Source organism: Wyeomyia smithii, chromosome 1 (assembly GCF_029784165.1).
Source record: "Wyeomyia smithii strain HCP4-BCI-WySm-NY-G18 chromosome 1, ASM2978416v1, whole genome shotgun sequence".
NCBI lineage: Eukaryota > Metazoa > Arthropoda > Insecta > Diptera > Culicidae > Wyeomyia > Wyeomyia smithii.
Window position 1 is genome coordinate 112,027,486 of NC_073694.1, and position 27,749 is coordinate 112,055,234.

The following is a 27,749-nucleotide window of genomic DNA, read 5'->3' on the forward strand; positions in this document are numbered from 1 at the left end:
AAAATCGACCAATCAGAGAGGGTTGCCACTTTGACAGAACTTCGGGTGATTTATGCTTTATCTTGTCATTTCCTGCCGGGTTACCCGCAATGAGATTCAAAAAGATGCAGCAGAAGTAGAAGCATTAGAATTAGCCCTGACAGAAGTAAATCCACACACGAATTTCAGAGAAAATTACCAAAATGGTTGCTATCATATTAACTTCTGCAGAAATTTCTATCCTCTCCGTCAGAGCGAATACGACAGAAACGCCAGATAGCTGGTATAAACAAAAACAAACTGTTTTGCACTTATTGTCACCCCGGAAAATAAAAACAACAAAAGAGAGTATATGTCCATAACCTTGCATATAATTGAATAATATAATATGAAAAAAAAAATGCCAAAGTTGTTATGCTATCCAAAATTTTGTTTTGATTTTCTTTTTGTGACGGAATATTTTCTAGATTGGTGCCAGATATTTTATTTGCGTTTTGCTGGATTCAATTTTAAATCAAGTGGCAACCCTGGTGACGGCTAAAGAATCAATATTCTTCTCTCTATATTTCTCGTGCAAAACCCAAACAAACATCAGCAGCTTCATAATTCGACAACGAAGCTCAAAAAATTTCAGAGGCTGCTCACACTTATGTAATTCCCATATAAATTGTCAACACGTTCGTGATCAAAGTATTTAGAACTAAACTAACTCTTCAAAATACTTTGGTGCGTGATGACAAAAGCGAAAATATATCTTTCCTTATTACTCTCATGCAAAATATCAAACAAATATCAGCAGCGTCGTAGTATCGGTTGTATCGAATACTGAGTAACACGATGAGACATTTCCGACATTTCGAAGCTTGCCTACTCCAGCACACACATTTCGCATTGACAGTGTTGCTGATATTTGTTTGATTTTTGCATGTGAAAAAGATGGAAGGAAGGCTTTCGTCATCACGCACATTTTGGCAATACATACGAGAGTTCACGTTGGTGCGAACAGCCTTCAATATCTCTTTTAATCTCGACAACACGAATTTTCTTGGCAACTGTTAACATATTTTGGTATTTCCGGTCAGTATTACTTCGAGAACAGGAATAAGCGATGCACGTGTTATTGGAAACAGTTTGAAATATTTTATTTTCTGGTGGATTACTATCTGAACGATTGCATTTAATTGAATAATTCAGCAAAAGGCTTTTTCAACTTTAGTGAGGATTTTTTTTAGTGAAATCGGTAAATAGAAAGTGATTGATCTGTTCCATAATTATTGAGACATTCGGGAGAAATCGATGTTCACAAAGCTGCCATTTTGTCAAAACCGACCAGTGTTTTGTTTCAACCAAGAAAATAAGTTTAGGTGAGCAGTTTGCTGTTTGTATAGCTGCTGTAACATATTTTGAGGATTTCGCAGATAATCAACAGCCTAAGAAAACGGCGAAGCATTTCGTAGCTGCTGTTCGTTTTTAATGAAAGTCGCCGTCGCTACCTTTTACCGTCACAAACCACCAACCAGCGGATTCAATTCAACTTTTCATTCGGAGTCGAGGTGTGGATGTGTAGGTAAATTTATTTTTGATTAATTTGTTAAAATATTTGTAAAAAGTATGTAAAATTGTATAGCTGCAGTGACAGATTTTGTAATCACAAGTTCGAAAACCAGCGATACGCTACGTAACAGCTGTATATATATATTGTCGAAAATTGATGGAAGGAGCCGTCTTGCCACTACGAACAACATCGATTTAACTAAGAAACGAGTCTAGGTAAGTAATCGCACTGTTATAACAATACATATGCGTGGAAAAATTGCTAATTTCCTCAATTTTCTAATTTTACCAGTTTGCCAACTTTGCGATGGCATCCGCGAAAAAAAAAATGCGCAATCGCATAGACTCATATTTCTTCGAGAGAGAAACAGAAGTGTTGAAGGAAAGCGTTTCTGCCGTTAAAGAAAAATCCACCGAAAATACGGTCGTAGAAATTGACATTGTTGATAGAACTAGAAATGAGGACCCACTAGAAGAGAGTACACCAGTATTGGATACTATTGGTGGAAAATTAAAAATCATCTGTTATGGAAACATTTCAAACGAGAAGACCCAAAAAATGTAAAATGTCTGTGATGCGGTGCAAAACTTCAAACCAAAGACTCATCTACAACGGCTCTTCACACCCATTTAAAAAGTCGTCACAAATCAATTTACATCGACTATACCGTAGCTAAGCAAAAAGAAAAAATCCAGGTAAAATTATTTTCTAATTATTTCTAACATTTATTCATTATCCTTCAGTACCTAATACAAGTAATGAAATTTGAACAAATATATAATGTATGCATTTTCATATATTCTTCTTGATAGTAAAATGCTCTATTTCTGAACTAGTATTTCACGTGATTAAACCAAAGTAAACCATATCATTATTTTATTAAATTTATCATTACATATTTCACAAAGGGTCATTCTGTTTACAGAAGTGAATACAAATTCCTTGAATTGTGGTGATAAATTTGGATGATTAGAAGTGAATATATTATATAAGTGTGGGCTCATGATGCCTACTAGAGATACATAACCTGCATTAGGCAACCTATATGATTTCCGACAGTTATCCTGAAGAAAAGAACAAACTGATATCTTAGATTTTAAACTAGCATGCTTATGTATCTAGTTGGGTAGCTTCAGTGGAGTAGTCTACAAATTTATTAGTTAAATTTATTAGTTTGTATCATTGCTATAACCTCTTTAGGACAACTTTTTTGAGTTTTAGGGCAACTGTTTCTTTGTTTTTGTCTATTAGTGTTATCCTTCAAATTTTTTATTCATTGATAAAATTGAAAAATTTGGTCGTTAACTTGCAGCTTGTGCTGGATTGTTTTTGTGTTACAAAATTGTTGAAAATATGCCAGTTCTATGCATCAGGTAAACATTTTACCAAGTAATTTACAGTGCAGCTCCTGGGAGCACTGATTTGATAAGGGTTTAGGAAATCTTATAGTTATGCTTTCACGTTTTCAAAATGTTTGAGACTAGATTGCGCCCAATCAAGTTTGCTACGAATGTGGTTAAGCAGAAACATACGAGTGATAATCTGACCATTCCTTTTCAATAGAACTAACTACATTCAAATTGATATTTTAAACAATCACGGCTTGACGTTCTTGTTAATTCATTAAAATATGCGATCACTCTCTATGAAAACTGGAATTAGCATTGAAGATTTTTCGAGAATCCTCGATGCTAACCACAACCTATTGCGATTGATGTTTGAAAACAAGTGTTTCAAAAAATCTTAGTTTGTTAAACATAACCAACAAAATTTATTTAAGCAAGATTTATATCATGTGAAATATTCACTGTCATCAGCAAAATACTTCTAAAACCATTCTTCCAATCACAACATCGTCTTTTGTTTCAAGAAAGTAAGTATGATTACTAATTTGTTTATGAATGTGTGTAGGGAAAACTCGTTAAATTTTGCAGCTCTCTAATGACTTTTTTAACATCATAAAATTGTACGTATTGGCCAAAACCATATCTGAACTATTTTCTTTTATGACTTATACAGGTTATGAAAAGTTGAAAAATTTCTTCGATTTTCAAAATGAAATCTATTCGAACGTCATTGACTCTGACCAAAAGCAGTTTGTAATAAAAATATAAAATAAAATATATAAAAGTGATTTGAAACTATCTACGTTTTTTTCCTTCTGTTTTGTATTTCGTACTGAGAATACTCTACTTGTGAATTATGTGTTTTCAACAATAGAGTTAAAAAGTGATTGATAAAGTTATTTCGAAAAAAAATCTGTTGAGAAAAAAGACAAGATTTATTATAAATGTGTTGCAGTCAACAGAACAGTCTAGGAATGCTCCTACACATTCGTTTAACATCACGTTTTTTTAACTATTAATCCCTGTGTCCTTTATATGTTCATTTATTTTCTATCGAGGGAGCGCATCCTTCAATTTTATTTTGCTATCACGAGTGTAACGATTGTCTAAGCTATTATTTTCGGAATCAAAACAATAAAGGGCCGTCCACATTCCATGTGGGCTAGGGGGTACGCAAATGTCCACGTTTGTCCACGGAAGGGGAGAGGGGGTAATGATGATGTTCACGTGGGCACGTTTTTTTCCAAAAAAAATGGAAATTAACAAAAAAAAATACATTTCAGAAATTTCTACAGTATGCTGGCTTTTAGAGCTTTCTTTAAGATAAATTTGAAATCATTTTATTTGTGGTCTCTTCTTCTTTTGGAAAGATTCTTGAGACATGTTGAGAACATTTCAAGAATTTCGGGTAAATTAGGATTTTTTTTTCGTTTTCTCTTATTAACAGAGGTACTTTTGAGTTTATATAATTTGAAATCATTTTTAGAATAACTTTCAACTAAGCTCACAGCTGAATTTGGATAGAGTTTCGTCATAAGTCTCATTTATATATAAAACCCCTTTTAGCTAAATTTGGAATCAATTTCTGCTTTGATATTTTTTTCTTATTAAGAAGCGTCCTCCAACCATTCGGTTGAAATAGAATCAGTTTCCTTCTAGACTTTCCCACTCCTTAAAATTACTCGTTAGTTTTTTAAAGGTAGTTTGCTTTTTTTTACCTAACTTAAATTTTTTTTGTTTAGAAAAGGCTTTAACCGGTAACTTTTAAAAGCAGTTTTTGGCCTCTTCCTGATTTTTTGAATTTTCCAGTTTTCCTGAGAAATTGTTAAACAGAAACTTTGAATATATTTTTACTTTCTGTTTTCTAAGGTTTCAGTCAGTTTGTTTGACGAAAAGTTTTCATTTATTTTGAGTTCAATTGTATATTTGTTATTTTTTAAATCTTTCCCAACTTATAGAAAAAAATTTATGTTTCAAGCTTCTGCAGAAGCTTTTAGGGTTTCACGAACTTTCTGAATTATGTTTTCTGTTTGGCTTCCGATTTTGATTTGCTGGAAGTCTTTTTAGAGTAGATTTTGTTGTATATTGTGTTTTTTTTATCGCGTTGAAAAGTGTTATCAATCATTTAAGGCATAAACTGATTATATTTCTTTTAGTTTCTTCTAGATTTTATACGTTTGCAAGTATTTGTATTTCTTTGCTTGATTTGTAGAGTTGTTTATTGTTTTTTTTTTTTTGCATCAACCAATATAAATCAACATTTCAGTTCTTTTTCAAACAAAAATTTCCAGTAACATTGGAAACTATTTTTCTATTTAGTCTCTTTCAACTTCAAAACCATTTACAGCAAAACTTATAATGTATTTCTTGTTTTTTTTTTGGTTTTGTAAAAAAATGTCTACGTGGACAAAGAGAAGGGGGAGAGAAGTGTTTCATCAATGTCCACGGTTGTCTGCGAGAGGGGATCTAAAATGACGATTTTTCTGTCCACCTGGAATGTGGACAGCCCCTAACTCCGTTAACTCGAAAAATGCCTTGAACTTTTTTGTGCTGTGTTGGCCATAGAAAACGAATATTTTTTTTTACCGCAGAATAATAATTCGGCTTTGGATGATGCGATGACCAAAACTAACTCATTAGGAAAGTGTAAGCAAAGTACACGAGATATACGCGATGCGTTTCACCAAGGACCGTCCAGTGCTAAATATTCACCTACAGGCAAAACACAAATGCAAGCAGATCTGAATATAATGCTATTTCTTGCAACTACAAACCAGCCTTTCAGCCTAGTAGAAGAAGATGGTTTCAAAAGGTTTGCAATTAACCTAACTATTAAATTGAAATTTCAAAACATTTGTTTTTTTATCTCCAGATTTGTTGAGTTTTTAAATCCTCGCGTAACAGTCAAAAGTCATACTACATTTTCTCGTACTAAATGCTCATTACTTTACCACAATGTGAAGATTGCTGTTGACAAAATTCTCACGAATGAATTGCCGCACTGTGATGGTGTTGCGTTTACCAGTGATACTTGGACGTCCCGAAGCAATGATCCTTACCAAAGCTTGACGATACATTATATAACAAAAGATTTCGATTTGAAAAAATTGCGTGCGAATGTAGATCATTCCAAGGGCGACATACAGCTGAAGCAATCGACCTATGCGATGAGATGATAGGAGGAATACCTGGTATTAAAGATAATACTACCAAATATGCTATCACTGATTCTGGAGCCAACATGCTTAAAGGGATGAAAATGTCAAGAGAAATCGGGAATAATATTCGATGTATAGACCGCATCTTGAATACGTGTGTATCGAAAGTGATGGAACATGAAACAATCTCAAAACAAGTTCGGTTTTGCAAAGAAATAGCTTCAATGACACATAAATCATCCTTGAGCCAAGAAAGGATAAAACGGGCTTGTGATGACTGCTTTCCTCAAGGTACGATGTTAATTAAAAATATTTTGTCCTATTTTCTTAACGGATATTCTTGCAGTTCATTTCAGAAAAATTTGTCAACCTATTGTAACGCGATGGAATAGTCTGTTTTACTGCATACAATCGATAATACATTTGAAAGTTCCCTTATTAAATATCCGAAGCATAGATCGAGGTACAGAGCTGGCTAAGATTATTCCAGACGAAGATGGTTTCGAGCGGTTAAGGCAATTGATGTTGCCGTTAGACGACATTCGTGTCGCTTCAGAACAACTGTCACCCGATAAAACACCTACTTTACAATATGCTATGTGTTACTTGGTAACTCTAAACAACCTTGAATTAAAGTATCACGACTCTGGCAAATATGCGAGAGAATTTAGTCGCCTTTTTATCAACAATCTAAATCAATAAATTCCTAACAAAGGAAAAGAGGAATTTTCGGTAAGCACAATATTTTGCTACTTATGAAATAGAGATGATATTAATCATTATAAATTTCAGTACTGTGTAGGAAATTTTTTACACCCTCGATTTAAAGGCTCTGTAATGAAATTGGATGACGACCATTATACACTTGAAACTGTGAAAAACAAAATTTTGCGAGAACACTCATCTCGGACACCGACGAAGCCTAAAAAGGATAACGTTCTGATGAATACATACGTCAACACACCTAGTTCTACTTGGGGGGAATTGGAGCAATTAACCGAACCAACCATGAATCGGGAAGCCGAAAATTTAAACCTGGATGTGAACAGTAAACCTGACTTAGAACGTGAAATACTTGTCTATTTGAACCACACGCCCCGAGTAGATTCGGTAGATGTTGACATACTTGGTTGGTGGAGAGCTGCACAGGTGAATCTCCCATTATTATCACGTTTAGCTCGGCAATATCTTTGCATCCCAGTCTCATCAGCGGCTTCAGAGAGAACATTTTCTGCAGGCGGAAATATCTCTACTCCACAGCGTCACTCTTTGGACCCTACAAACCTCGAAAAATTAGTATTTATAAAAGAGAATTTCGATAAGGTACAAATTTCCAAATGGATTTGGAATGATGAAAGTGCTGTAAAAGAATAGAAAGTATTTAACTCATTGGAACTATAAGAAATAATAAACTAAAAGAATCAATGCGAATAAACCAAAATATTTTATTGATATGTTTTAGAAACATTTATGTTTCTTCCGAAATTTCGCGAAATTTCGTTTAGTTTCGATGGAAACTAGAGACCAATTTCGTTTAGTTTCGAGAACTCGAAACCTACCTTGATTTCGTTTCGTCTAATTTGACGAAATCGAAATTAAGGGTCAATTTCGTTTCGTTTCGTTTCGACACCTGAAAAGTCGATTTCGCACACCCCTATACTGAACTATAAAAAAGTGCAGAAAATATTTAAGTTCACAGAAGAGATCAGTAATGTTTTTTGCTGAGCTCGTCTAGTGAATGTTATTCAGCTGTATTTCGGCAAAAAAGTAAAAGTGGTTCCCAACCGTTGGTCCGCGGCCGGCAAGTGGGTCGCGAGGCTCATCTAGGGGGGCTGCGAAGCTCTTGGTAAATTTGACAGGAAGTTAAAATCAGAGTCTATGTGTATATAGAGTCGCGCAAAGAGAAAATCTATCGTTTCGGCATCACAGTTTTTGTGCCGTTTGTTGCCAAGAACCTGGGAGGGTGAAACGAATACTACACTCAAAACAGAGAACACGCACATACGTCGTTTTCTGATAGCGTGTAACTATCTTCTTGCTGTAACGCATGCATGACTCAAACGAAGGAATACTGAATGTGCAAATATTACAGACTAATTTTTCGAGTCTGTGTTTCTTCAATTTGCCATTGTATAAAAGTTTCTTCAAAGTTTCGAGTTTGACCGTGATGAAGTGTGTTCGAAATTGTAACCAAAGCCTTAAATCATGAGAAGCGCTAGCATGATTATTACACGGTGCTCCCACAGACCGTTATTATAAAATAAAATGCACCAAAGAATCTGAGTACACCATTCGATTCGTTATGACGTCCAGAATCTCTGATCAAAATTTCAAAATCATCGTACGATACATTTTTGAGTAATGCCCTTTTGAAGGTCGAAAAGTACAAAAAAGTGATATAAAAACGACGAAATACTTATTATAAAGCACGTATTTAACCACCATTTTATGAAATAACTTCCAAAATAGTTTCTAAACATTCAAAAAGTTATATTTCAAAACATTAATAACACTGTGCTACCTAGCGTAGGTTGTAGGTCTTGTTGAGTGTAACATTCGCTCATACTAGAAATTTTCCGAACACCCCCAAAATCTGAAGTTATGGTCAAAATACGGTTTTTGGGCCTCAGTGCATACAATTTTTTTCAACTCAGTCATTTCTCAACCGATTTTCAATATTGAGGCAGTTTTGGAAAGAAGATAAACAGAGCTTTCAAAAAATCCACTGGTTTGTACTAATATCACTAAAACATGTTGAGTTATTCGAGTTTAAATACAATTTTTTAGTTTTTTTCACGCAATTTTTCAATTTATTTTAAATTTTCCACCTATTTTTGTGAGAAGCATACTACAAATACACTAAACTTTTGAAGTTATATTCAATGACGAATCAAACAAAAGTGGTTTTGTGAGAATCGGTGAATATTTGACTGAGTTATATCTTTTTATGGAAAACCAGAGTTTTTGGCTTCTATACCACAATTATTTCGCGGGGCTACAAATGGTGAAAAAACACAAGAACTTCTGAAGTGATCTAGTGGAGGTTGTAGGTCTTGTTGAGTGTAACATTCGCTCATACTAGAAATTTTCCAAACACCCCCAGAATCTTAAGTTATGGTCAAAATACGGTTTTTTGGACCTCAGGGCATACATTTTTTTAACTCAGTCATTTCTCAACCGATTTTCAATATTTAGGCAGTTTTGGAAAGAAGATAAACAGAGCTTTCAAAACATTTACAGGTTTGTACTAATATCACTAAAACATGTTGAGTTATTTGAGTTTAAATATAATTTTTTAGACTTTTACATGCTATTTTTCAACATAACTTGAAATTTTCCACCTATTTTTGTAAGAAAGATACTACAAATACAATAAAATTTTGAAATAATATTCAATGACAAATCAAACAAAAGTGGTTTTGTGAAAATCGGTGAATATTTGGCTGAATTATAGGGTTTTTAAGAAAACCAGATTTTTTGGCATCTAACGCACAATTGTTTCACGGTGCTACAAATGGTAAAAAATGCAAGAGCTTTTGATGTGACCTAGTGTGGGTAATAGCTCTAGTCAAGTGTTAATAGCGCGCATACCTAAAGTTTTTCGTATACCCCTAAAATTTGAAGTTATGATCAAAACCCAGTTCTCAGACCTCACATTGAAACATTGTGTGAAAAAATTTAAAAAATTATATTTAAACTCAAATAACTCAACATGTTTTAGTGATATTAGTACAAACCAGTAGATGTTTTGAAAGCTCTGTTTATCTTCTTTCCAAAACTGCCTAAATATTGAAAATCGGTTGAGAAATGACTGAGTTAAAAAAAAATGTATGCCCTGTGGTCCAAAAAACCGTATTTTGACCATAACTTCAGATTTTGGGGGCGTTTGGAAAATTTCTAGTATAAGCGAATGTTACACTCAACAAGACCTACAACCTACACTAGGTTACTTCAGAAGTGCTTGCATTTTTTTTCATTTGTAGCACAGTGTAATTGGTGAAAAGATTTATTTGAAAATTCCACAGTGCACAGTGGTCTTAACTCGTAAAATCGTGATCATCTTGATTTGACTGTGAAAAATTGATTTTATTTACTCAATGTCTTCAGCAAAATTGTTTCATAGAACAAGGCCTTACTTTTGGCGTTTTTAGTTTTTCGATCAATGCACCTAATAGTTGGATAAAAAAATATTTTTTCTAATTTTCAATATACCAGATAGCTTCCTTCAGCAAAGTTGTGGAAAATTTAAAAAAAAACAATTGCTGAATACTGTGATATCCTATCTGTACGTTGGACAGGACAAAATAGAGTTTTATGTGGAACAGTTTTGTGTATTCCTTAAAGCTTATGAAATTTGTTATTTTACGTAAAAACAAACCAAAATTTTTTGTAAAACGACAATGAATACAAAAACTGTTTGCGATGAATATTTTTTCGAGCAACGCGATACCTTTCAGTTATAACAATACTCATCGCAAAAAAAACTTATTTTTCCTTGGTTCAAATTGACAGTCAATGACAGCTCATTCTGGTTCATTTTGACACTAACACAGCTTCGTATCCGTTTCTCCCTCCCAGCCAAGAACTATACAGTTCTGTTTTTCACCATGCATAAGCGAATATCATTTTTTGAAATTCTTCACAAGGTACACAGTTTTGAAAGATTGCACCGGTGATGCTTTCTTAAATTTAACTGAACTAGTGTACAGGTTTGATGTTGGATTAAAATGTGTAAGTAGAACTTCGGAAAAACACATATTCTTAATCACGCTTAATAACAACACTTTTCATTCACTCCTAACGTTATCACCTTGTTTATTCACATTGCTCGACTGGTAACCTCGTTTGACACTGATTTGGTTCCTTTGGTTTCATCTTTGCGCGACTCTATATTATAAACATAGACTCTTGTTAAAATTTCTTTTTAGGTATCTCTATATAGGTATATTTAAGGTAAACTCTTCTGCGTATTAGGACCAAAACGTAAAACAAGTTAAACTTGCAGAACGATATAAAACTGAAAAATGCAGGCCCGTATTGCAAAACTTGTATCTGAAATTCTTTTGGGGGGCCGCGAAGCCTTCTGTGCTTCGCAAAGGGGACCGCGGAGCTTTTTGTGTTTGGCAAAAGGGGCCGCGGAGCCGAAAAGGTTGGGAACCACTGATGTAGACCATATAGGTTAGTCTGTTAAAAACACCGCACAAATCTGACCAAACCTAAAAAAATAGCAATCACCTTAATGTTCACCGTCAACCGTCATCATACTCGGAGAGGCGCCACGTTTTTGTTGCCCGTATTGTTGGTTGAGTTGGATATCTATGTTTCAATAATCTGAGCCCAAACCACAGAACAGATATGTAACTTCGAACAAAACTCTGTAACAAATCGGTGCCCAAGCTTCCGCATTCTTTTATTGCTGTTCAATCCTACATTGATTTTACAATGCATCGTTCGAACAGTTCGCTCCAATAGCTTGAACATGCACCAAAAAAACTATTTTTTTTTTGCCTTAATGACCAGGCAAAAAGGTGATCTTGAATAGTTGAATCTATCAAAATCAAGTTAAGACAGGACCGCATTCAAGAGATCTTTAAAGTGGAAATTTAGTAACAATTCACATTCAACGTCAATAGAACAAATTAAACTAAGAATCTTCCAACCATTCAAACATTGCCTAACAAATTTTCTTGGATCGTACACCTCACGACTGTTGAAACTATTTTAACCTGTTAGTTGATTTATATATTTATATTTTCGTTGGACTTGGAAACCGAATTTATCGACCAACAATTTTTTTTTTTCGTACCGTTTTTTTATAACTAACATTGCTAGAAAAGCATATCAGACGCGCTGTACCAGCACTGCTTACGACATCAGGTACAATGTAAAAAAAAGATTGTCGTTAGTCAAGATATTCAGTTTTCAACTTGGGCAACAATGAAATTCATTAAAAATATATCAACATAAAAACCGTTGCACCACAGATAACAGACATCCAAGCTAGAACAAAAATCTCCAGAAATCGTGTGTAAGATTTCAAACTTTTACTCGTTTGGAATGCTAACAACATCTTTCTGCAACTTGCGACTCTAACCAGTTTAGTGATGGCAGCGCTGGATTACAGTCAAAGCTGCCAGACGCATGAACATTATCACAGGTTATAGAGTCGCTGTTTTTGCAATGATATAACACTGATTTTGTAAGGTGGGTGTTTTTTTTTTTCAAATCAACATTAAAACAAACATATTTATCGTAAATATAAGCTGGGAAGGAATAAAATTGTCGATTGTGTACAAATTACGACTGCTCGAAATTTCTACATTAAAAACCGCAACCCTTCTTATTGCGAGAATATCGATAAAAGCTGTAAAGCTATCGATTTTATTAAATCGTTGACTACTAAGTGTTCTTAGCGCCACCATACTGCGTATTGCGACATGCTAAAAAACCGTTGAATCTTTTTACACATAAAGCGAAACTAGCTTGGATGTCTGTTATCTGTGGTTGCACGTATGCGGGTGGTACTGTACGTCTATCATGAAAAGGCACCCTCGCTATACCAGTACCGGGGAGAACATAGGATTCTCTCGACGAAAAAAGGGGCGAGAGCTCATACAGTCCTTTTGTTGAATGAATGGAATATAAGCGTGATGAAATTTCGAGTGTAAAAAGCATTCTCTCCACCGCTAGATGTCGATACTTAAAATAAAGAGATTTTGTCTCGTTTTTGGTTCTTCAGTTGAACAGATGTGCCCAAACCCGAGCACTTGTAAGCACACGAACAAAATACAGATTTATCAAAATAAAATCTGGCAGCTCTGCTCTGCATTCCGTCAGGTCACGCATAATGAAAACAACAGTGTTTTGTGTATTCTAATTTTCGCAGAACTGCCTTTTTGAGTACGTCAGTTTCAAACTGAAATGGTGCTGAAAGTAGTTAAAGAAATGATTCATCGAAACTGTTTAATTCTTGCAGCAAATATACTAACATAAGTTGTATCCAATGTGTGGAAATAGACATATGAGTAAGTTTCGTAAATACGTTTTAATATCTAAAACCTCTGAGCTAAGTTGAAACCCAGAATTAACCTTGTTTACAAGTGTTTTCATACCCTCGAGTGTCAGAATTTTATTGTCAAACCCTACTGTGCTTAGTTTACCGACTAAATAATGTTTGATTCATTTTATTAAACAATCAGAAAATTTTAAAAAATACAAAGGTTTCCATTAAATGCTGCTAACAATTAAAAAGTGATGTATTACTCGTTCGCCGACACATATTTTGATTATTACCTTGTAATCAGTGCGTATATTTCAAATTATGCGTTTTGGTTAAATTTTTTAAATTGTGACGATAATCGTATTAATTGCTCTTCACTTTTATGGACCTCCTCCAGTCAGTGTCTTTTCATTAGTTGATTTGAACTATAAATTTCTTTTTATCAAGAGCTCTTGTCATAAGTACATACAGTGACACAAACTCGAATTCGTACACCACCATGCAATTTTTCTTAACAATTTTTTCAAGAGAATATTTTTTTTTTCAGATGGTTTGTTTAAGTGCGATAATGAAGCAAATGTTAAACTACAATACGTGATATATGGTTTTGGGAAAGTGATTTTTAATTCTCTGAAAATTGTTTTGAACTGATTTATACAGCAATATTTACTCAAATTAATATTCGTACAGTATTAATAATAACTAGCTATATTTTGTAAACATGTGTGAATAAATGGGTTTAATACTTTGTATTAAACCCATTTATTCACACATCACAGCTTTGAGCCGTTTTAGAACACTTTCAACCAGCTTTTTAGTGTATTCAGCTGGAATTTTACTCCACTCGTCCTGTAAATGTTTTTTTAGATCATTTTTATTGGAAATCTGGTTGTTATTACCGATTCTTAATAGCAACGCCGTTTTTTGTGCGTGTAGCTTTAAGCTATAATTTATTAAATGTTCTTAATTAGTAAATTTTGGTTTCCAAGCCTTAATATTTACTTACAAATTTGGTAACCAATTAACCTTTGTGTAATTTCGGGAAACTTTGTTTAGCGATTTTCTGCACCACTATAATCGAGAATTCTTTCGAAATTATTTTTCATTATAAAGTTAAACAACTTACAAATAACCTTAACCTATTGTATCAGTTAGCGAGACAAATTATGAAGCAGTCCAATGGATCTAAATATAATTAATTGTTTATAACTGCTGTTAACCCTCTCTTTACCATGGTTGCTCTAAAGCACCACAAGTTTGGATGTGTATATCGTAACGAATTATTTAGCAATGTCGCTCGAATTTCGAAAATATATTCTTGCACACCTAACTTATGTTCCGGCAAAAAATTATCCAAAAATGTACAGTCAATAATTTATTAGAGTATCAAATATTTGAAAAAGTGCCGTTTTTTTCTTCGAAAAATAATTCGATATCTTCTATTGTTCATGAGCTATCACCATTCTATTGATGATCCGTGCAAAAAATATTTTCTTATTAATTAGGTGTCACAACACTCCTTAAAACAATTTGTAGTCATTTTTCTCATTTTAATCAAGTTTTATGAATGCTCAAACCTTGGTGCATCAGAGCACCACTGGGCGAATAACAACAAAAATGAAATTGTTCCCAACACGTTTGAAAATTTAGAATTATCGTTCAAAAAGTGTTGTTTTCTAAAGAGTGACTGAAATAGCACATCGATGCCTTCAATACAATACCGACGTCACGATACGCGACTTGATGAAACCAGAATTACGTTGCTGGACTTTCGTATCGAAATTGCAAACTGGCTCATTCAGCGTGGAAAACAGATGTGACGAGCGATTACGTTGTTACCATTGTGATTCTCGTAGCCATTTTACATATTTTTGTTGCTCGAAATGTGGAAGGCCGTTATGCCTTTTAAGAGACCGTAATTGCTTTACAGTATAGCATACATAATATAGAATATAATATCCGTTCTTTTTTTTTACTTTTTATAAGATATCTAGACAAAATAAAGTTAGTTGTTGATTTTGTATTGTTTGTAAAATGTGACTCGCAAGACCAGGGTTGCCACATTTAAATCTGTGTTTTCCCTTGAAAAAATCTGAACATTTGTATCTGGAACAAAAATATCTGTAAAAAAAATCTGTACTGTTTAAAAATAAAGAACTTTGTATTTTTTAAGTTTTTATGGTACATAAACAAAATTTTTAGCTTAAAACGTGTAAGGAGTTGAAAATATGTTCAATTTGCTTAATATTTAATGAAATAAAATTGGGAGTGTTTATAAACATTGATGTCAATTTCGAAAAATCTGTAAATATGTACTTTTCGACGAAAATCTGTATATCTGTATACACAGATTCTGTACCGTTACTTCGGCCAAAAATCTGTAAAATACAGATTAATCTGTACATGTGGCATCCCTGCGTAAGACCCAGTGGTGCTCTACAGCACCATTTTGGATTTTTTTTTTAAGTAGAATACTTCTCTCAAGAAGTTCGGCTACATAGGGATGTGAAATGAAAATCTGAAACCGAAAAAAGTGAAAAATATGTCCAATTTCAAATGCTAATAAATCGGTTAGTATTCGATGGATTTCCTTTGTTCTTGCAGCAATAGATTGGAAAATCTTCTAAGATTCTTCCCAAAATAAGATAATTGTAATTTTATTATTCACACTATTGTACTATTGAAAATAGTCAAGCCTTGTCCAAACGAAAAATTCGACCTCTGATTGGTCGTTATAAGATTGCTTCCCAAGCATGGTCGACAGGATCATATACCTTGCAATTGAAAACATGCTATTTGGCCTATAAAAGAGCCTGTTTCAGGCGAAGCCGCTCATAATAGTTCTAGACAGCGACAACAGCAGTCGTCCTTCCTTAGCAGCAGCACTAGCCCTGTGGTTGGTCACCACGTCTCAGGAGCTGCGCGGTTTTTCTCAGCATGTGTCGCCAGACAGCCATTATTCCCCCCGTGTTGGGGCAGCATGAAGAATGCTATCAGGAAATCCAATTTTGGAAATCAAAATGCCTTTTTCAAGGCAAATAAACAAGTCATTGAAAGTTAATAATTTTTGTCAACGCAAGCAAGCATTCTGTGTTGCATCCTAGCAAATCAAATCTGTCGCACCTGTCGAATTTACTGAATGTAAAATAGCTTCCACAGTGCATGTTGTCCGTGTATCTTAATTCCCCCAATGTTAGGGCAGCTCAAAAGTTGTAGTCAGTAACCGATTTTGTACCGCAAAATGCTTTTTTCAAAGCAAATAAACAAATAATTGAAGGTTAATAATTTTCTGGCATCAACACAAGCAGACATTCTGTGCGGGATGCAATCAAATTCTGTTGTAGTTGTCTAAGTTTTACTTTTACTTTATTTACAAAACCCCCCACTGTAGGGGCAGCGCAAAGGCTGCGATTAGCATAACCAACTTTGAATAACAAACTGCCCTGTTAGACCGCATTCACAAAAAATATGCAGAGCTAATATGAAGTCGATTCAATCAATCAGCATAAACAAAATTTCGTCGTCTCCCAGCTGTTAAGTTGCAACATGATGCAACACGCAACAGCGAGCAAACGAAATCGCTTGATGTTAGAAACCGCAATAAGATACGGGTTAAAACCGTTGCGTGTGTTATCGGTGTTCATTTGCTGGATACAAAAATCAAATGCGAATTGTGGAATAATTCGTCTAAAGAACTTAAGGAAATGGTAAACCTGAACTGAATGGCGTGGCCTATTACGTAGCACCCTTCGGCTATAAAAGAGTGTTTCTGGGAAAACTAGCTACATTCATTAGTCGGAAGGTGAACTGGATGGACCGTCCACAACGTTGACAGCAGTAACAGCAGATATCGGCACTCAGCAGTAACAGACCATAGCAGCGGGTTGCGCCTGTGGTTGCCTTCAAATTAAACAAATCCCTTGCCCTGTGGTTGGTCATCACGTCTCAGGAGCAGCGCGGTTCTTCTCAGCGTGTGTTGCCAGACTGCCATTATTCCCCCCGTGTTGGGGCAGCATGAAGATTGCCATTAGGAAATACAATTTTGGAAATCAAAATGCCTTTTTCAAGGCAAATAAACAAGTCATTGAAAGTTAATAATTTTTGTCAACGCAAGCAAGCATTCTGTGTTGCATCCTAGCAATTTAAATCTGTCGCACCCGTCGAATTCACTGAATGTGGAATAGCTTCCACAGTGCATGTTGTCCGTGTATCTTAATTCCCCCAATGTTAGGGCAGCTCAAAGGTTGTAATTAGCAATCGATTTTGAACCGCAAAATGCTTTTTTTCAAGGCAAATAATAAAATAATTGAAGGTTTATAATTTTCAACACAAGCAGACATTCTGTGCGGGATGCAATCAAATTCTGTTGTAGTTGTCTAATTTTTACTTTATTTAGTAAACCCCCCACTGTAGGGGCAGCGCAAAGGCTGCGATCAGCATTACCGACATTGAATAATAAACTGCCCTGTTAGAACGCATTCACAAAAGCAGTTAGTTCGACTATGCAGAGCTAATATGAAGTCGATTCAATCAATCAGCATAAACAGAATTTCGTCGTCTCCCAGCTGCCAAGTTGCAACATGATGCAACACGCAACAGCGAGCAAACGAAATCGCTTGATGTTACAAACCGCAATAAGATACGGGTTAAAACCGTTGCGTGTGTGAGAGCACCATCGGTGTTTATTCGCTGGATACAAAAATCAAATGCGAATTGTGGAATAATTTGTCTGAAGAACATTAGGGAATGGAACAACTGAACTGATAGGGCGTGGCCTATTTCGTAGCACCCTTCGGCTATAAAAGAGTGTTTCTGGGAAAACTAGCTACATTCATTAGTCGGAAGGTGAGCTGGATGGACCGTCCACAACGTTGACAGGAGCAGCAGCAGATATCAGCACTCAGCGGTAACAGAATATATCAGCGGGTTGCGCCTGTGGCTGCCTTCAAATTAAACAAATCACTTGCCCTGTGGTTGGTCAGCACGTCTCAGGCCTCTGCCTGAGAACGAACGCCAACGCGAGCGATCGGGCGAGATTTTTGCCGTACATCAGCCGGCACTTCCTCTAATGGAAAAGTTGAATCATTTTGTTCAGAAGAATATTACTGTCGGTAATATTACAAAGCTGCGATTGCATTATATCCGATATGGAATTGAACAATTGTTCTTTTGAGGACAAACAAAACACTTAATTTGAAGAGTTAATAGTTTTGGGTACCAGTAGCAGTATAGTAACAGCCTCAGCGGTAGGTGCAGCCGGTACTTCCATGAGGCGGATGTTATAAGGAAGTAAATGGAAGCGGCATGGCGAAACAGTTTGGGTGTGCTTAGACGCGCGTCATTTTTCGTTGTTGATATTATTCCCCACATGAAACGACGCGCTTTCGTACGATAGCGGCGGTATTAGCGGTAGATGCATTTGCCAACACTTACTCCAGTAAAGCCGTGTCTAATTTTCAATGTGAAAACACCTTTCTATTGTGTTGGCCGTGCACATTGGGCCTCTGCCAGGCTAAACGCGAAAAGCGGCGTGAACCGTTTCGCCCGGCCGTAGGTTAATGTGCAGCCGTAAGTAGAGCTATGTAATAGTATTCTACTTCAACCTCGCGGTCGTGGCTTTGCACACAACCCTCCTGTGATTTTTCGTTCAAACTATAATTTGGGATAAAATAAGAAGGGCTTGTTCAAGCGCTCTCGCTAAAAACTTATTTTTCGATTTTTGTTTGAGTAAAAACCTTGTGGTAAAGAAAGGTTTAATTTAAAATATTAACTAACTTACGGCTCAACCAACCTTCACCAAGCTAATTATTGGGTATACAAATTTTGTACTATCGTAATAATTTTTAAAACAATTCTGCGCAATTTTCAGAACGTGAATGCACTTAAAGAATGATGTTGCTATAATTTTCTTAGAATGCCGGAAATTGAATGTTTACTATAAACTATATAAGCTAAAACGTCAACGTTTCTTTCACTCAATCGCAGGGTTGTACGGTTCGACGTTACATTACCCCACCCGTGAACCGTGATCATCTGAGTTATCCGTGGGCTCCGTTTCACTTTCATCTACAACGTCAAGTAGCGCGAGGCTGGTTACAGCTCTTCTGAATAACCCCGAGATAGTTTTCACGACAGCTTGTGTTACGCGTCCGTCCTTGCCTAATAACTTTTTGACGACCCTACCTCTCATCCATTTGTTACGTATATTTTCGTCTACTACAAGTACTAGATCCCCTACTTTGATTTCTTTCACATCTTTGAACCACTTACATTGCCTAATTATAACTGGTACATACTCTTTAATCCATCTTCGCCATAGCTGGTCATTGATGAACTGAACAAGTTTCCAACTGTTTCTCAGCGTGCCGCGACAGTCGAGAGGGTTGACGGGGAGCTGTTTGATGCCAGAAGAACTGCCCAACAAGAAATGATTGTGAGTTAATGACTCTCGATCAGCAGACTCCAAAGGAATATATGTTAGTGGTCGTGTGTTGATCATCGCTTCCGCCTCTAGCATTATTGTCTCCTACGTTTCATCGTCCGGTTTCCTAACTGCAATTTGTAGACATTCAATTGCCCTTTTCACCGATCTAACTAGTCTTTCCCAAGCCCCACCCATGTGTGGTGCGCCCGGGGGATTAAACGACCAGCGAGTGTTTGTGTTAGTGAATACTGCAGCCAAAGTACGATTCCTTTCAGCAATTTCCGCTTTCAATTGTCGGCTCGCTCCTTGGAAGTTGGTGCCATTGTCAGAAAATATCTCATTGGGTGCACCTCTTCGAGAAACAAACCGTCTGATAGCCATCACGCAAGATTCTGTCGATAGACTATGGACTACCTCTAAATTGATGGCGCGTACCGTCAAGCAGGTAAATAAAGCAATCCAACGCTTAGCATTACTTCTACCTAAACGCACTAAGACGGGCCCAAAATAATCAATGCCCACGTACGTAAAGGGTCTAACGAATGTCGCTAAACGAGCGTCTGGTAGGGGGCTCATTGGCGGCGCTTGAGGTTTCGCCATTTTTTTCTTGCAATGCATGCAGGATTTTATTACCCTTCCCAGTAAAACTCTCAGCTTAGGTATATCAAAACGCTGACGTATTTTATTAATAACGGTTTCTCTGTTTGCATGACGATATTTTCTGTGATACCAATCTGAAATCAGGTATGTGAGATAGTGTTGTCGATGTTGAATTATCGGGAACTTTGTGTCGAAGGACGCCCAGCAAGCAGTTTCTATGCGTCTCCTCATACGTAGAATACCACTCGAGTCCATAAATGGCCAACGTGATACTATAGTACTCGATTTTGATACAGTAGGGTGACGTTTTTCGGGTGGTCCCTTGGAGCTCTCCAACAATGCAATCTCATCGGAGAACGTCTCTGCTTGAGATTGTTTCAAGAGCATATTCTCTGCCCGAATAAGTTCATCTTGCAGCAGATTTCCTCGCTCAATTGATTCCTTTCGTTGTTAATGTTATCGATGAACCGAAGAATATATGCTTGTGTATGAAGCAATCTTTCCCAACGACTAAATCGTTGCAATTCGACTAACTGAAACGAAATCGTGTGCTGATGGATCATTAACGGCTCAGTCGTGTTGATAACATTCGAAGCGTTTTGCGGCCAATGGGACTCGTCCTTGTGTAAAAACTCGGGCCCGTTGAACCACCGACTGTTTAACTTTAGGTTCGATCCTTTTTCCCATCTGGTGGCATCGTCTGCCACGTTATTTTTAGTAGATATCCATCGCCATTCTTCTACATTCGTAGTGGCCAGAATTTCCTCTACACGAATGGCGACGTAGTTTGTGTATTTACGCTGCTTTGATTGTATCCATGCCACCACCGTGCTTGAATCCGTCCACAAAAACCGCTTAGTTATTGTCAAAGTGTGTCTAGAGCATATGCTGTTCATCAAACGGGTACCTAAAACCGCTGCATACAACTCTAATTTTGGTATTGTTATCGCTTTCAATGGCGCTACCTTTGTTTTAGCAGCCACCAACGATACGTGAGGCCCACCTTTGCCATCGATACGACAGTATCCTACTGCAAAATAAGCACTGGAACTGGCATCGACAAAAATGTGTACCTGTAAGGTGTTTAAATTGTCGATTTCATTACTTGGGAAGAGGTAGCGTGGGATTCTGAGAAGTTCCAAGGAGGAAAGCAAGGTAATCCATTGACGCCATTGGTTGAATAAAGTGGAATTTATTTCATCATCCCAGTCTGCGCCCGATGACCAGATATTTTGCATTAAAATCCTACCGTGAATGATGACGTATGCTATAAGACCCAATGGGTCAAAGAGACTCATTGTGACTCTTAATACTTCTCGCTTGGTAGGAACATATGGTGAGAGCATAATTTGACGTAGGTCATCGTGTGTTGATAACGTATAAGTGAATTAATCGTCCCTGGGTAACCATTTCATTCCTAATACAGATTCGGCCCCACATGATGTTTCTAGATTAAGTTCTTTGCAGTCTCCTGACGCATTCTCGTCAACACCTTCCAGTACCACACGAGAATTTGATAATAAGTTTCGAATTTCAAATCCTCCATTCTTGTGAATCATTTTTACCTCACTTCCTATTTGTATTGCCTCCTGGACTGTTTTAAAACTGTCAAGATAATCGTCGACGTAGTGGTTTTCTGTAATTGCTTACAGCTTTCGGTATCGGTCGATAAATTCATTGGCGTTTACATTTTTTACATATTGTGCAGAGCACGGTGAACATGTAGCCCCGAATGTAGCCTCCTGCATCACGTATGTCTGAGGTTTTTCGTTTGGAAAGTTGCGCCAAAGAAACCGCTGTGAATTCTGATCACTCCTAATAATCTTGATGCGGTGAAACATTTCTTTAATGTCACCTGTCAAGGCCACAGGAAACTGTCTAAAGCGAGATAAAACTGTTGGCAGGGAAGTTATCATATCAGGTCCTTTCAGCAGATTCGAGTTTAATGATGTCCCGTTTGCTTTCGCCGCAGCATTCCATATTAACCGAAGTTTGTTTGGTTTTTTCGGGTTCGTGACAACGCCTAAAGGTATATACCATATTCGTTCAGGATCAGCACTTTGCACGTCTTCCCTAGTTAACAGGCGAGCGTATCCTTTCTGTAAGTAATCCTGAATCTGATGACGAACCCGTTCGTACTGTGGGGGGTCCCGATTTAAGCGCCTCTCTAATGATTGAAGCCGCCGAAAGGTCATCGGATAGCTGTCAGGAAAGATAACCTTATCATGACGCCACACAAGCCCAGTCTCAAAACCGTCCGAAACCCGTCTCGTTGTATTTTTCAGCAATTGTTTTGCCCTTACCTCTTCATCTGATTCTGGTCGCGAAAAGGAGGATATAATTCCGGCTTCGCCTAGCAAAAAATATTCCCGAACTATTCATTCAACTCTTGGTTTGGGTCAACAGCATAGTCAAAATGAAAGTTGAAAATGGTACGTGGTGTATGAGATTCAGCATCGCCACCGTAAACACTCCATCCAAGACGGCATTTTGTAGCAATTGGATCTCCAATACAGCCTTCTCTTATTTTCTAGGGTTAGTTGAAGGTTTTAAAGTCCAATTAACAATTTCGGTTCGACATTTTCGTAATCTTCAATCGGTAGACCTTTGAGATGAGGAAATTTCTTCGTCAGTTCTCGATACGCCAGTGTTTGTTGGGGAAAAAGTGAATTTTCAATTGTACTCACGCTCGTTAATTTGAATTGAGTTGATTTTTTTTTGCACCAGCAACGGTAATATCGATACGTTGAGATTTCGGGTCGTTTCGTTTCACGTTACCTGTCCATTGAAGGTGTAACGGTTCTACAGGTCCTTTAAGAGCCAGTTGATCGACCACCGCACTTTCAATAAGGCTTAGCGATGATCCTTCATCGATGAAAACAAAAATACTCAAGCTTTTTGTCGGTGTAACAATTGTGACGGGGAGAATGCGAAATATTGCCCGCAAACTGCGTTTCCCTGACGTCTAGTAGTACAGGTATGGTTGCTGGTTGATGGTGGGTGGATCAATGTGTGGTGACGCAAGCGACAACCAGGCATACCACAACCTCTCCAAGATTTACATGTCCATTTTCCATGATGATTTAAACAGGTAAATTTAAATTTAATTTAAGGTAATTTAAACAGCGAATGCTGTTGTACTTTTCTCAATTTATCGTCATACGTATACGACTGGAAAACCTCACAATCCGCCACTCGGTGGCCCATTTTTTTACATACAACACACACTTTAGGTGGTCGGGCTTCTAGCGCAGACTCTTTATCAACAGTCTCAGATTCTTGTGTGTGTGTTTGCACGAACCCTTTTTCATCGTATTTATTCTTCTTATTACGACTGGAAGCTGTATGTGAAGGTTTGTTCGTGTTATCAATTACTTCACAGGCCATTTCGACATGCGTCGACATGAACTCTTCAAATTACATAAAGTTACAACTTCCGAATTGGCCTTATAAGCTGACCACTGTAATTTAAGACTAGTTGGTAACTTACGGACAAGTTCTTGTAATAAAGTTGGGTTCGATAAATGAGCTTCTTGTCGGGCGGCTTTGATGTGCTCCACCAGATTCTCTACAGCAGTTCCAAATTCGATTAAATGTTCCAGATTGTCTGTTGCTAGTGGTGGTAGCTCTCTCACATTATCAGTCAGTGTTCGTATTATCTGATCGGGACGTCCGAATCGACGTCGCTGCATTGAAATGACATGCGGTACACTGGCGGGAAGCAGCAGCCTTCCACGAACACTGTCCAATGCATGACCTCTGAGACTTCTTTGCAATCTGATCAAGTTTTATTCAATCGAAAATCCACAAGTTTCTGTCGATTGTTCGTAATTACTAAACCATATTGGTCAATCTGCTGGATTGCCGGAAAAGGTGGGTAGGTCTTTTCCCATCGCGTGACGCGCAGCTAATTGGCGATTTGTGGGACCTTTATTGGACTCTAACGGCGGTGATGGCGATACTTTGTGATTGATTGAGGTATGGTGATTGTTTTCGTGAAAGCCAGGTGTTAAAGTTAATCTATTTCGCTCTAGCGATATGGAATCTGTGAATGAACGTGGTTGTTCTGGGGTCGGTGCATCTTGAGTAACATTTTCCAGATTGTTCAACCATGTCTGAACCGCGTTACCTGTACCTTCAACAGATGTGACAACGCTTGCCTGACTGCTAGCTCGAGCTGGTATAGCCTGTAGCACCTTCCTCTGTTGGTCTAGAGCTTGGTGTTGGATCTCCAGCTGTTTCATACGGAATTGGGTTTCGATTTCTAGTTTCCTCTGCATTGTTTCACGTTCTAGAAGTATTTGTTGTTCTTGCAATTTTTGCTGCTCGTTGATGATTTTCATCTCCCGTTCCAATCTTCGACGAATGCTATGTTTACTGCCAACTTTAGACACATCTGAACATAGTCTCGAGGAGTTGTCTACTGTTGCTTGAGTCACTGTTACTGCGGGAATTTTACTACCGTGTTGAATCTTCGACAGTTTTTTATTGTTGCAGTTAATGCAGCACCACGGGTGATCTTCGATGCTTGAATCAACGCCAACACATTTGAAGTGGAACCAATTGATACATATGTCACAAGCAACCATCTCCTCGTTATCTGGCGCATTGCAAATTTTGCAGTTAACCTCAATCGGTGCCGGGTCACTTTCGTTGACAATCTTGCTTATAGTTAAGTTAAGTGTGAAGCAAATTTCTTAAAGACTGTTATTACCGATTCTTAATAGCAACGCCGTTTTTTTGTGCGTGTAGCTTCAAGCTATGATTTATTCAATGTTCTTAATTAGCAAATTTTGATTTCCGAGTCTTAATATATACTTACAAATTCGGAGATTGTGGTTGAGTATCTATTACTTTTGAACAATTATAAAGTAGCCACATGCGTACTTTATGCGCCTTGTGCTTCGGGTCATTGTCCTGGTAAAATTTAAATCCTCCGCTCAATCCTATTTTATTCGCACTTTGATCCATTATACCATCGATGAAAACCAAATCGCCAACACCATTAGAAGACATACACCCCCATACCATAACCCCACCACCACCATGCTTAACGGTTGCTTTCAAATTTTTTATGTTTAGTTCATCGTTTGGCTTTCTCCATACAAAACGAAGACCATCCGAACCAAAGATGTTGAATTAGGACTCATCAACGAAAATAACATTTTTCCAGTACGACATTGGGGTATTTTCATGCTGTTTGGCAAAATCGAATCGGAGCTTCTTATTTTTCTGGCTGATAAATGGTTTTTTCCTCGGTACACGGGCGTTAAGATTATTCCTTCTCAGTACGTTACGGACCGTTTCTGGACAAATTTTTACAATATTGCGCTGATTTAGTTCTTTCGCGATATCAACAGCTGTTGTTTTTGGATTTTCTCGTATTTTTCTGATCACTAATCGTTCATCCTGCGTGGTCAACTTTTTTCTGTTTAAGTTCCTTGGTGCGTCGATGATCCTATTTTCTTCAACAAACCGCTTAACAATATACTGAACTGTTGATCTGGGTCTTTTCAACAAGCTGGCTATTTCCCGAAGTGATTTACCATCTTTGTAGTGTGCAACAACAAGCTCTCTCTCAAAAATCGCAGTATTTTTATCTTTTCTCGCCATTGTGAGAATTTTGACCTATAACCATCGAGTGACGAATTCGAAAAACCTAAATTAATCCACCTAGCGGTCAGACTCAGCCTTTCTCATTCAAACTTATTATTTGTAAAAATAGATTTACATGAATGCTTAAATCCAATAAAGGTATATTCACTCTTTGGATTCTAAAATATTGAAGTTGTAATTAAAGTATAAAATATGAAATTTGACGTAATGTTAATGCTTAAGAAATAGCGAAGTAAAAGAAATGACTCTAAATTTCGAACAATTTAATCACGAGCGATACCGGGAACGTTTAGATAGTACGATACCACATTTAAATCATGTTGAGGCCATATATATTGATCAAAGCAGGTATAGTTTTGAATAGTCTTTGAATTTCTTTTCTTTCCAAAACTTTTGAACCACATATCAAATTGATATAAAGTTTGTTATTTGTAAGTTTGAGAGATGACTCGTTTTTTTGACACTAGTTATGTGCAACAAAGTCGTGTAATACTTGGGATAATAGACTTTCGTTGTTTTACAAATTAAAACATAACGGTTGCTTAAGTTTGATTACAATCAAATGAAATGAGAACGTATAGGGCAGCCAAACTTTGAAACCACGTGCTCAATAATAATTCATCAGCTAACCCTTAACTAGCACGTTCATCTGATATCAATATTGTTCAAATCGGTTGTGTAGTTTCTAAGATAATGAAGTTTCGTGGTTTTCACATTTCGATACATTACAGACGAAGTTACAGTCCGATTACAGCAAAAATCAATAGGGTGTTATGAGGCAGTTAAACCTTTCATTTTAAACTAATTCTGTGGAAATCGGGTCAGCCATCTCTGAGAAAAGTGAGTGAGTTTAAGTATTCTTCGGAATATGTTTCTTTTCATAGCTGGACTTCACATTTTCAAACATAACAGGCAAAGTAATTATTCGTTTGCAAAAAAAATCATTAGGGTCTTATGGTGCAACATGACCTTCCATATAACACTGATTTTATGAAAATCGGTCCTTCCTTCTCTGAGAAACATGACTGAGATTAAATAGTCTTCAGAACACGTTTCTTTTCGTAACTTCTGAACCACATGTCCAATTTTCATAAAATTCTAAAGTTAAAGGTTTTTAGGTAGCCCGTTCATTTAAAACCAATTTTGTTCGTGATTTTTACATTTTGATACATAACCTCTAAACTAAACATCAGATTACAATTAAATTCAATAGAGTCTTATAGGGCAACTAGACCTTTCATTTGCAATTAATTTCATTGAAATCGGTTTAGCCATCTCTGAGAAAATCGAGTGAGATTGGGAGAGCATTACACACACATGCAGAAAATGCTCAGTTCGTCGAACTGAGTCGAGTGGTATACGACATTCGGCCCTTTTGAGTACTTTTAAACCTTTAATTTTCGCAGTGATTGCTACACCTTTCTAGGAGAAAGGCAAAAAGTGAAATGATAGAAATGACTTTTAATTTCAACTTCAATCCCGAGCAAGGTCGCAAACATTCAAATAGTACAATATCAAATTTAAATGATGTTGTGGCCACATATTGTGATCGTAGCTATAGTTTTAAACAGTCTGCGGGTTACGTTTTTTTCTATTACTTTCAAACCACATGTTTAAACATTATGAAATTCATTGTTTAAGAGTTTAAAAGCCCATTTATTTGAATTCAACCATGTTCATAGCTTCTGAGATATAAGAGCGTTTTTCACATTCTGACGCAGCGCCAAAACTAAAAGTTTGATTACAATGAAATTCAATAGCAACCTAAGCGGCAAATAGACCCTTCATTTGACACCAATATAGTGTGACATGTGCATTCCACATGTCATTAACTTCATTAACATTAACTTACTTCCAGCAGACCACACCAGTGGAAAACATGCTGAGAAGGTCAATTCTACCCGGCATCGAACCTTCAGTTCAATGCCTGGAATTTGGAGCGACACAAAAAACAGAAGTGTCGCATTTCTGATTGACTGAACCATGCTGTTACCAAGAGTACAGTCATGAAGTTTCAGTGAATATATCTTTCTCTTTTTCGCATGTACACGATCATCGATTATGTGATCGT

General features: G+C 36.8%; 2 long non-coding RNA genes across 2 annotated transcripts; both read left to right on the plus strand.

The window, feature by feature from the left end:
• Positions 1-442: 442 nt before the first annotated feature.
• On the plus strand, positions 443-2,206 carry LOC129717807 (uncharacterized). Its single transcript, XR_008726745.1, has 4 exons — positions 443-1,343; positions 1,398-1,546; positions 1,607-1,749; positions 1,826-2,206. It is a non-coding gene; the product is annotated as an uncharacterized LOC129717807 (long non-coding RNA).
• Positions 2,207-5,159: 2,953 nt separating this feature from the next.
• LOC129717498 (uncharacterized) lies at positions 5,160-7,424 on the plus strand. Its single transcript, XR_008726683.1, has 4 exons — positions 5,160-5,692; positions 5,753-6,329; positions 6,385-6,770; positions 6,831-7,424. It is a non-coding gene; the product is annotated as an uncharacterized LOC129717498 (long non-coding RNA).
• The last annotated feature ends 20,325 nt before the right edge of the window (positions 7,425-27,749 follow it).